Source organism: Ciona intestinalis, unplaced genomic scaffold (genome assembly GCF_000224145.3).
Source record: "Ciona intestinalis unplaced genomic scaffold, KH HT001106.1, whole genome shotgun sequence".
Taxonomy (NCBI): Eukaryota; Metazoa; Chordata; class Ascidiacea; order Phlebobranchia; family Cionidae; genus Ciona; species Ciona intestinalis.
Genome location: NW_004191427.1, coordinates 24,022 through 34,102, shown reverse-complemented (window position 1 = coordinate 34,102; position 10,081 = coordinate 24,022). Strand labels below are relative to the sequence as shown.

The 10,081-nt window shown below is 36.4% G+C and overlaps 2 long non-coding RNA genes across 5 annotated transcripts in view; both read left to right on the top strand.

Annotated features, from left to right (window-relative positions):
- Positions 1-5,065, top strand: part of LOC104266634 — an 8,279-nt gene extending 3,214 nt beyond the window's left edge. The window contains exons 1-5 of one of the 4 annotated variants that reach the window (XR_003397394.1): positions 2,414-3,312; positions 3,383-4,087; positions 4,301-4,498; positions 4,553-4,685; positions 4,947-5,065. This is a non-coding gene — a long non-coding RNA (uncharacterized LOC104266634). Of the gene's footprint in view, positions 1-2,413; positions 3,313-3,382; positions 4,499-4,552; positions 4,686-4,946 lie in introns of those variants that run through there. The other 3 variants (XR_003397393.1, XR_003397395.1, XR_717648.3) reach the window with 3 other exon arrangements.
- Positions 5,066-7,567: 2,502 nt separating this feature from the next.
- Positions 7,568-8,352, top strand: LOC113475641. The gene is made up of 3 exons (XR_003397396.1): positions 7,568-7,704; positions 7,759-7,882; positions 8,246-8,352. It is a non-coding gene; the product is annotated as an uncharacterized LOC113475641 (long non-coding RNA).
- Positions 8,353-10,081: the final 1,729 nt, after the last annotated feature.

Here is a 10,081-nt window from a genome sequence, read left to right as displayed (position 1 = left end):
TACCATATCCTGCACCCTACTATATTAATATACCCTTTGACTACAACGGTCGACTGGGATTCGATCAAAAGCAAATTTAAAGTATCCGACAAAACGGGTTCTAGTCTCCATAGTTGACTGTGGAGCAGTAGGCAGAATTTATTTATACATGTATTATATCTCATGAAATTTAAGCGGTATAGGGATTAAAGCCTTGGTACAGAATATGTGTAAATACGCTTTGTACAACTCTTGTACATGTGTTGACTTGTAAACTTGTACTAGTTAACCTTGTCGTTGCTTAAAAACGTTTGTTTTCATTATTTTGGATAACCGTAGTCACGCAGTAATTGGGTAATGTTTCCACAATAATTATTAAATTGAATATTATATACCAAGTTTATATTAGAACCTATATTTTAAATGTTAAAACAACCGGTATACGCAATTTCTAGCCTTATTTTGTTTACAAGAACGAAGTAAACACACGCCAACCATGCATTTGTATGGGCGATTCAGGCTGGCATCCACAATGGCGGACACATGCGCCATTTTTCTAACTTGACGTTGGGTACGCATGCGATTATAAATAAGTTTCATTGAACAAAAATTAATTCTTAGTTTCAGACATGGAGTCCGAGGACGTTTTGAAAACCATATTGATTCATGCGTAAGCTGCAATCGTACGATGTTGATAAATTGAACACCAGCAAAACATATACCTTGTGTTGTGTACAAGTCTCTGTATTCCTTTGTTTTAAACTCAGTGAATATATAAACGTGCAACCAATGTTTAAAAATCGATACGTTAGCGGGTAAAACAATTCAAAAATAGCAACCACAAAATTAAAAAATTGTGTTATAATGACAACCGCGTTGCCCCGTCGTATTTTCTTAGTTGTTTTTTTTCGATGCCTTTTAGGCGTTAAGTTTTAATTTAAAGGTATATAAAAATTGTTAACGGCAATTGTTACAACCTTAACGGCAATTGTTACAACCCGGTAGTCACTAATGGGTTATTCAAATTAACAGCCGTATAAAAAAATTATCACCCCCAAGTTACATATGTGGTAATGTAGCGGCCCGTCGCAATATTACGTCACACGAATTCTTTTGTCCCCAATATTGACACAAATGTTTGACGTCTCGCGCTAACCTTCCAATAACGCAGCGGATACACCCTGCAGTTAACCGAGTTAGCGCCGATGCTCCCATTGTGTCCTATGCATTATAACCTCGTTATCGCCATTTATCACGCCGGTTCGTCTGACACCCGAAATTTCTTTTTCCCTTCAAACTAATTCCCTGCTATATATACTGTTGTGTAATCGCCATTTAAGAAAAGAGAAACGAGAACTAAACGAGATAACAACGAGAGACAGAACAATATAACGATACGAAGCATATGAACAAATAAACATAGTTACTGTAACTGAGGGTACAGAACCGTGTGATTCCGCCATGCGAGGATTAATAAGTTACATACGTGGTAACCAAAGTTAGTATAGACCAAGTTAGGAAAGGGCGCTCGTGTTCGCCATTACGGAGCCCACAGAGCGTGAATCGCCGATACAAATGCATGGTCGGCATGTGTTCATTTAGTTCTTGTAAGCGATACAAAGCTAGAAAATACGTATAGCGGTTGTTTTAACATTTAAAATATAATTTTTAATATAAATCTTGTTATATAATATTAAATCTAGGAATTAATGTGGAGTAAATGAATATTTTGACTGGTTTTCGGCGTACAGTGTAGTTTAAGAGGGTACTTCACGTTGGCGATTAAGACAAGCAGCAATCAGCTTAGTTTACATAATAATATATGATCATACCTACGAATCTAAAGTGTTCGCGTTTTCCGATTTCATAAAAACCCGGAACGCAGAAAAGGTAGCTTACTAATTCAAGCAGAGGACCAAAAATAGTAACCCAGCATTGTTTTTCTCAATGTCACTTCGATATTAGGCAAATCTTACAAAGATACCTTAAGTTTCGTGACCGGGTATACGTGTTAAGTTTGTGAGCCATAAAGTAAAATCACGGCAATTTACATGCAAACCTGCAGCTAGATACACCAGTTTATGGTAATGTTATGTGTTTTTGTTTGTATTTTTATATTTTGAACATGTTCTTTTATGTTTTTGGTAAGTAAACTAATATTTTTGTTTTTTACTCTTTAATCGATTGAGTGTTCAATAAAAGTTGATTATTTTTGTGAGGTTTATTATTGTAATAAGATATAACATTAGTAGAAAGCCATTTTTACGCGCAGAAGTGCTTGGTTTTTAAAAAATCGCAATATTTAAACGATAAACCTGCACCCAGCAATGATAAAATGCTATGCCGTGGGCTCCGTAATGGCGGCGACTATGACGTCATAGACGCGGAGACAATTGATAACAAGACTCGTTGTTTTACAATCCTTTTCCTAACTTGGTCTATACTAACTTTGGTGGTAACTCGTAAGCGGGCATGAAGTGTTTGAAACAAAACACCCGTGTTATAATGGTTGTCATTATTTACAAGAACTCAGCAACTGTTTGCATATAAGTTACACCAACATTTGTTCAGCAAACCCTGGGATGAAGCGAGTTCCATATTATTATTGATCTGTAACATTAATATTATATATAAAAATATAGTAGAGGAAGACAGGATACCGTTGGGATAAAGGTAAAATGAAAAATAGTTGGGGTAAGATGAGATAACGTTGGGGTAAGATGGGACATTGTTGCTCGCCAATGAATTTTGGTCACGATGGCGGAAAGAGTTCCTGCTTAGTCTCCAACAACAAGCAAAATGGGCAAAATCTCGACCAGATTTAAAGGTCGGCGATGTGGTGCTGGTAGTAGACGAGAACTTAAGCATAAACTTATGGAAGATGGGTCGCATCGTAGAGGCGTTGCCAAGTAGAGACAAATTGATTCGCCATCTGCGAGTCATGATTTGTCATGTCGCCAACACTAAAGGGAACTTGACACAAACTTGTTCGATTTTAGAGCGGCCGGTACACAAACTATTACTACTAAACAATGAAACCAACGAATAGATGTTCACAAATAGATTCCCCGATGTGGAGCCCTAAAATTATATATTTTGATCGCGAAAATTTATGTATTATGATTGTGAAGTTTAATTATGTTGGTGTAAATGTTCATGTTATAGTTGGTAAACATTTAAGGGAGCCATGTTACTGCCGCAGTGGCGTAGCTGTTTTGTTTAATAATAGTCCCTTCCGTTCTGTTCCATTGATTAACGACACAGCGAATATCTTGAAGGCGTGATGCATTTTCCTATGTAGAATTGTTAGCGACTATACACGCCAAATTGCAGGTATTGTTTTGTGCATTGTTTATGTTAATGATGATTGTTGTATAGTTATTCGTTTATATTTGTTTTATAGTTACCGCAAATAAAGGACCAACAGGAGAGCCTCGAAAGCGCGTAACTGCTTTAAGCAATCTGAAAGAGGCACCAACGAAGCACGTGCCGAAACAAATTATATTTTATTGCAGATGAACAAGTCAGCACTTCTACTTTTGCTTCTCATCGGGCTTCTCGTACTCACTGAAACCACAACTGCAATGTGGGGTAACCGTGCCTAAAGAGACAGCAGTAGTGTCTGAGAAAATGAGCGCATTTTTGCAACACAACCTGAAATATCAATCGCATTCCCAGTATCCAGCTGATTGTGCCAGTAAGAGGAGTGACGTCAGATCAGCTCACAGCTTCACATGGTTTCGTGGTCCTCCATTCTTCTGGGAGGCAACCGTTTCATCACGTAGTCATGTCTAGACGGGAAATCTTTAAGAGCGTCAAAACTGCGTTAAGAGAATTAAGAAGCAAATAAACGTTTAAAACTTTGGATGAACGCTCTCTGTTGCAGAAAGACAGAGAGAATTAACCAGAAAATTAACGGGAAGTCATTAAAACAACGTCAACGATCACTAACTAATGTTCTAGCTGGTGTAATAAACAGTTTAAATAACGTTCGATAAGTTTTGTTCTATGTTGTCACGACTTTATAAAAGTTTTTTATACGTTTTGGTATTCCTGACAGGTGTATTCGCTGCTACCATTGTGAGAGGAAGTATTTGTTCTAACAAAGGTACATTCGTGGTATCTCGTAAGCGGGTACGGTGTGTTTGGAACAGAACACCTTCTTAATAAAATGTATAAACGTTTATTTATAAAAATACACAAATTCCTGAAGCAAAAACTTGGTGCAGTCTTTGCGTTTGGTACCAGCAAACATGGAGCTCACTTTTTAAATGTCGCAATCGAATTTCGTTGTTTATCAGGCGTATCATGGCTTACACAGGAACTCATCAGTGGAACCGAATCCAAGAATTCGTGCGCCGAATTTATTGAGAAGAAAAGATTTATTGAAAAAGGGGAATTTTATTGAAATGAAGGGATTTTAATCCTGACAGCAGATGCATCGGAAACAATCAAACAACGATAGTTATAAAAAGCGCTGAGTTTTGCAATATTTTATCAGTTCTTCAAAAGAAATAACGTGAGTAACTGATTTGCTCTTTGTATGGCTAGTAGTAATTATGTTTTATTGCAGATGAACAAGTCAGCACTTCTACTTTTGCTTCTCATCGGACTCATCGTCCTCACTGAAACTACTAATGCTGCATGGTGGTCTCGTCGTCGTCGTCGTCGTTATAACCAAGAGGAAATACCACAAATGAACGAAAGTAAGTTGATAGATACGAAATAGCAAACCGTTTTTAACCGTGTAAGAAGTGGTTAAAAATGTGTTACTAGTTTTTGAAGATCCAAAATTATGTTTCCAAATTGTGCGCTATACATATAAACAAAAAATAAAAAATATCTAAGTAGTAACTTGAAAGCGGACACGAGGGTTATGAATCAGAACACCCGTGTAACAACACTGTCGTTAAGTTACATTTATTCAATATAATGTTTTAAACTGCTAGTGAGAAAATTTATTTTAGTTCTAGATATGGAATCCGAGGACGGTTTCACTTGGTATAACCGTGGATAAGAATAACTACTTAATCGTGTATAAGCTGCAATCGTACGATTTTAATAAATTGAACATCAGCAAAACATATACCTTGTGTTGTGTACAAGTCTCTTCTTTGTTCCGTTATATAACCGCCAAGGTTCTATGGCAATTATTTTCTTTTATGGTTGTTGCATTAGTCAACGCATCTCTTTTTAGTTTATCAACGGATGGTTTTCTGTATAACAAATAAGAACGAATAAATAACGCGCAACGTTAAAGGAACAACAAAGTACTTACAAACTGTTTGCAGCTATTAATGTGATACCATCATTATTTAGGGCACATAAACTAAACTTACACGCACGAACACAAATACACGCTTCATTGAACTTACATACGACTAACCGTAAAGCAAATGCGGGTAACAAAGTAGGTTCGAACTTAAAGTTAACTAATCATATTTACGTATATCTTGCGATAACACGTTACATACATGTTTCTGGATAAAATCTATTGTTTCTGGATAAAATCTATTTTCTAAGAGCTTTAAACAGTAAACAACACTCTTAAAGTGCGCTTTTGGGCGTTTAAATACTGATAGTTATACGCAATTTTACATTAAATGTTTGTTGAAAAAAGTAAACTTTTAGTGTTATTCGAATCTTAATTTGGTAGGAAGCTCTACTTAATATAATTGTTCAAGGCTCGTAGCTGCTACTATTGTGGGCGTATGTGTCTTTGGGCAAGACACTTAACGGCAATTGCTCCAACCTTGTGGTTCATAATGGGCTGTCCAAATTATTACCCATATATAAAAATAAAAGAATCCCCTAAAAACTAAACACCCACAAAGTAATATACAGGGTAAATCGTCAGCTGGCACGAGATGTATGAACACCAGTATTATAACGACTGTCGTTTTCTGGCCGTGCACATTCATCAACCCCTGATCTAGTGCTCACAGAGTTGTACGTTTCTTGTGTAAAAAAATACAGTAAACATTTGGTGCTACGATAACTACGAAAAGCAATATTTGAATGAAAAGATGTCTTATCTTCCGCCACCCTATATATCCCTTATCATACAATTGGTTGAACTTAATTTTAGTCTGTTATAAGGTGTTACTGCCGCAGTGGCTTAGCAGTTTTGTTAAATAGTAGTCTCTTCCGTTCTGATTCATTGATTGACGCTACAGCAAAGATTTTCTTTTACGTCATAGCCACGTATCCTGTTCTTTTTCGCTACAGCGAACTTCTTTCTTTTTATCATAGCCACAAATCGTTTTTTTTTCATATTCAAGAGGTAACCGTCATAAAGGCGTGGTGTATTTTCCGTTGTAAAATTGTTAGCGACTACACGCCAAATTGCAGGTGTTATTTTGTGGATTGCTTAGCAATGGCGATTGTTGTATAGTTATTCGCTTTAATTTGTTTTATAGTTACCGCAAATAAAGGACCAACAAAGGAGAGCCTCGAAAGCGCGTAACTGCTTTAAGCAATCTGAAAGAGGCACCAACGAACCACGTATCGAAACAGTAACTGCAATCGCCCCATTGTTTTGCGATGCCAATGCGATTCTTTTCTTCTTTGTTTGGTATGCGTGGCTGATTTTCATCGCGTGTGTATTTGATTCTGTTCGTTCTTAGTTCCATTTCACGACGACTGCACAGTGTACGTCTACCGTCTACGATTATGTGAATGTAAATAACATTTGCGTTCGTGCTGTTTTAAGTTTTGTTTCCAGTTTAATCTTTTTTCCTATTCTGTTTGAATGAGGGGCTTAAAATTTGCATTGTAATTTAAAAGGTATCACAACTGGAAAACTCCCTTTGCTAACGCCACTCTGCTTGAACGCTAATGTTGAATATTCCTTGATTGCTTGCCATACCCAAAGTATCATTTAAATCATATTAATTTTGGTTGTTAAAATAAAGTGTCTCATACTCTTTTAATGCAACAGACGATACTCGCGTGTTTAGATTCATCCTTACATGGCAACCGTTTCAACACGTAGTCATGTCTAGACGGGAAATCTTTAAGAGCGTCGAAACTGCGTTAAGAGAATTAAGAATCAAATAAACGTTTAAAACTTTGGGTGAACTCTCTGCTAACAGAAAGAAAGAGAGAATTAACCAGAAACTTAACGGGAATTCTCTAAAACAACGTCAACGATCACTAACTAATGTTCTAGCTGGTGTAATAAACACTTTAAATGACATTCGATAAGTTTTGTTCTATGTTGTCACGACTTAATAAAAGTTTTTATACGTTTTGGTATTCCTGACAGGTGTAATCGCTGCTACTATTGTGAGTGGAAGTATCTGTTCTACTATAGGTAGGTTCGTGGTATCTTGTAAGCGGGCACGATGTGTTTGGAACAAAACACCCTTCTAATAAATGTATAAACGTTTATTTATAAAAATACACAAATTCCTGAAACAAAAACTTGGTGCAGTCTTTGCGTTTGGTACCAGCAAACGAGGAGCTCACTTTTTAAATGTTGCAATCGAATTTCGTTGTTTTACAAACGTATCATGCCTTACACAGGAACTCATCAGTGGAACCGAATCCAAGAAATCGTAAGCCGCATTTATTGAGAAAAAAAGATTTATTGAAAAAGGGCATATTTATTGAAAAGAAGAGATTTTACTCTCGACAGCAGATGCATCGGAAACAATCAAACAACGCTAGTTATAAAAAGCGCCAAGTTTTGCAATATTTTATCAGTTCTTCAAAAGAAATAACGTGAGTAACTCATTTGCTCTTTGTATGGCTAGTAGTAATTATGTTTTATTGCAGATGAACAAGTCAGCACTTCTACTTTTGCTTCTCATCGGACTCATCGTCCTCAATGAAACTAATGCTGCATGGTGGGCTATTCGTCGTAAATATAACCGAGAGGAAATACCACTAATGAACAAAAGTAAGTTGATGGATACGAAATAGCAAACCGTTTTTAACTGTGTACGAAGTGGTTAAAAATGTGTTACTAGCTTTTGAAGATCCAAAATTATGTTTCCAAATTGTGCGCTTTCCATTAAACAAAAATTAAAAATATCTAAGTAGTAACTCGAAAGCGGACACGAGGGTTATGAACCAGAACACCCGTGTAACAACACTGTCAAATTGTGCGCTTTCCATTAAACAAAAATTAAAAATATCTAAGTAGTAACTCGAAAGCGGACACGAGGGTTATGAACCAGAACACCCGTGTAACAACACTGTCGTTAAGTTACATTTATTCAATATAATGTTTTAAACCACTAGTGAGCAAATTTATTTTTAGTTCTAGATATGGAATCCGAGGACGGTTTCACTTGGTATAATCGTGGAAAAAATCGTGTATAAGCTGCAATCGTACCATTTAAATAAATTGAACACCAGCAAAACATATACCTTGTGTTGTGTACAAGTCTCTTCTTTGTTTCTTTAAACTCAGTGAATATATAAACATGCAATATAATTTTTAAGACCGATCAGTTGGGCTCAAACTACCCAAAAAATAATCCATTAAATAGTCGTGTTATAACGACTTTCGGGCTACTACGTTACATACATGTTTCTGGATAAAATCTATTTTCTAAGAGCTTTAAACAATAAACAACACTCTTAAAGTGCGCTTTTGGGCGTTTAAATACTGATAGTTATACGCAATTTTACATTAAATGTTTGTTGAAAAAAGTAAACTTAAAGTGTTATTCGAATCTTAATTTGGTAGGAAGCTCTACTTAATACAATTGTTCAAGGCTCGTAGCTGCTACTATTGTGGACGTATGTGTCTTTGGGCAAGACACTTAACGGCAATTGCTCCAACCTTGTGGTTCATAATGGGCTGTCCAAATTATTACCCATATATAAAAATAAACGAATCCCCTAAAAACTAAACACCCACAAAGTAATATACAGGGTAAATCGTCAGCTGGCACGAGATGTATGAACACCAGTATTATACCGACTGTCGTTTTCCGGCCGTGCACATTCATCAACCCCTGATCTAGTGCTCACAGAGTTGTACGTTTCTTGTGTAAAAAAATACAGTAAACATTTGGTGCTACGATAACTACGAAAAGCAATATTTGAATGAAAAGATGTCTTATCTTCCGCCACCCTATATATCCCTTATCATACAATTGGTTGAACTTAATTTTAGTCTGTTATAAGGTGTTACTGCCGCAGTGGCTTAGCAGTTTTGTTAAATAGTAGTCTCTTCCGTTCTGATTCATTGATTGACGCTACAGCAAAGATTTTCTTTTACGTCATAGCCACGTATCCTGTTCTTTTTCGCTACAGCGAACTTCTTTCTTTTTATCATAGCCACAAATCGTTTTTTTTTCATATTCAAGAGGTAACCGTCATAAAGGCGTGGTGTATTTTCCGTTGTAAAATTGTTAGCGACTACACGCCAAATTGCAGGTGTTATTTTGTGGATTGCTTAGCAATGGCGATTGTTGTATAGTTATTCGCTTTAATTTGTTTTATAGTTACCGCAAATAAAGGACCAACAAAGGAGAGCCTCGAAAGCGCGTAACTGCTTTAAGCAATCTGAAAGAGGCACCAACGAACCACGTATCGAAACAGTAACTGCAATCGCCCCATTGTTTTGCGATGCCAATGCGATTCTTTTCTTCTTTGTTTGGTATGCGTGGCTGATTTTCATCGCGTGTGTATTTGATTCTGTTCGTTCTTAGTTCCATTTCACGACGACTGCACAGTGTACGTCTACCGTCTACGATTATGTGAATGTAAATAACATTTGCGTTCGTGCTGTTTTAAGTTATGTTTCCAGTTTAATCTTTTTTCCTATTCTGTTTGAATGAGCGGCTTAAAATTTGCATTGTAATTTTTAAGTTATGTTTCCAGTTTAATCTTTTTTCCTATTCTGTTTGAATGAGCGGCTTAAAATTTGCATTGTAATTTAAAAGGTATCACAACTGGAAAACTCCCTTTGCTAACGCCACTCTGCTTGAACGCTAATGTTGAACATTCCTTGATTGCTTGCCATACCCAAAGTATGATTTAAATCATATTAATTTTGGTTGTTAAAATAAAGTGTCTCATACACTTTTAATGCAACAGAGGATACTCGCGTGTTTAGATTCATCCTTACATGGCAACCGTTTCA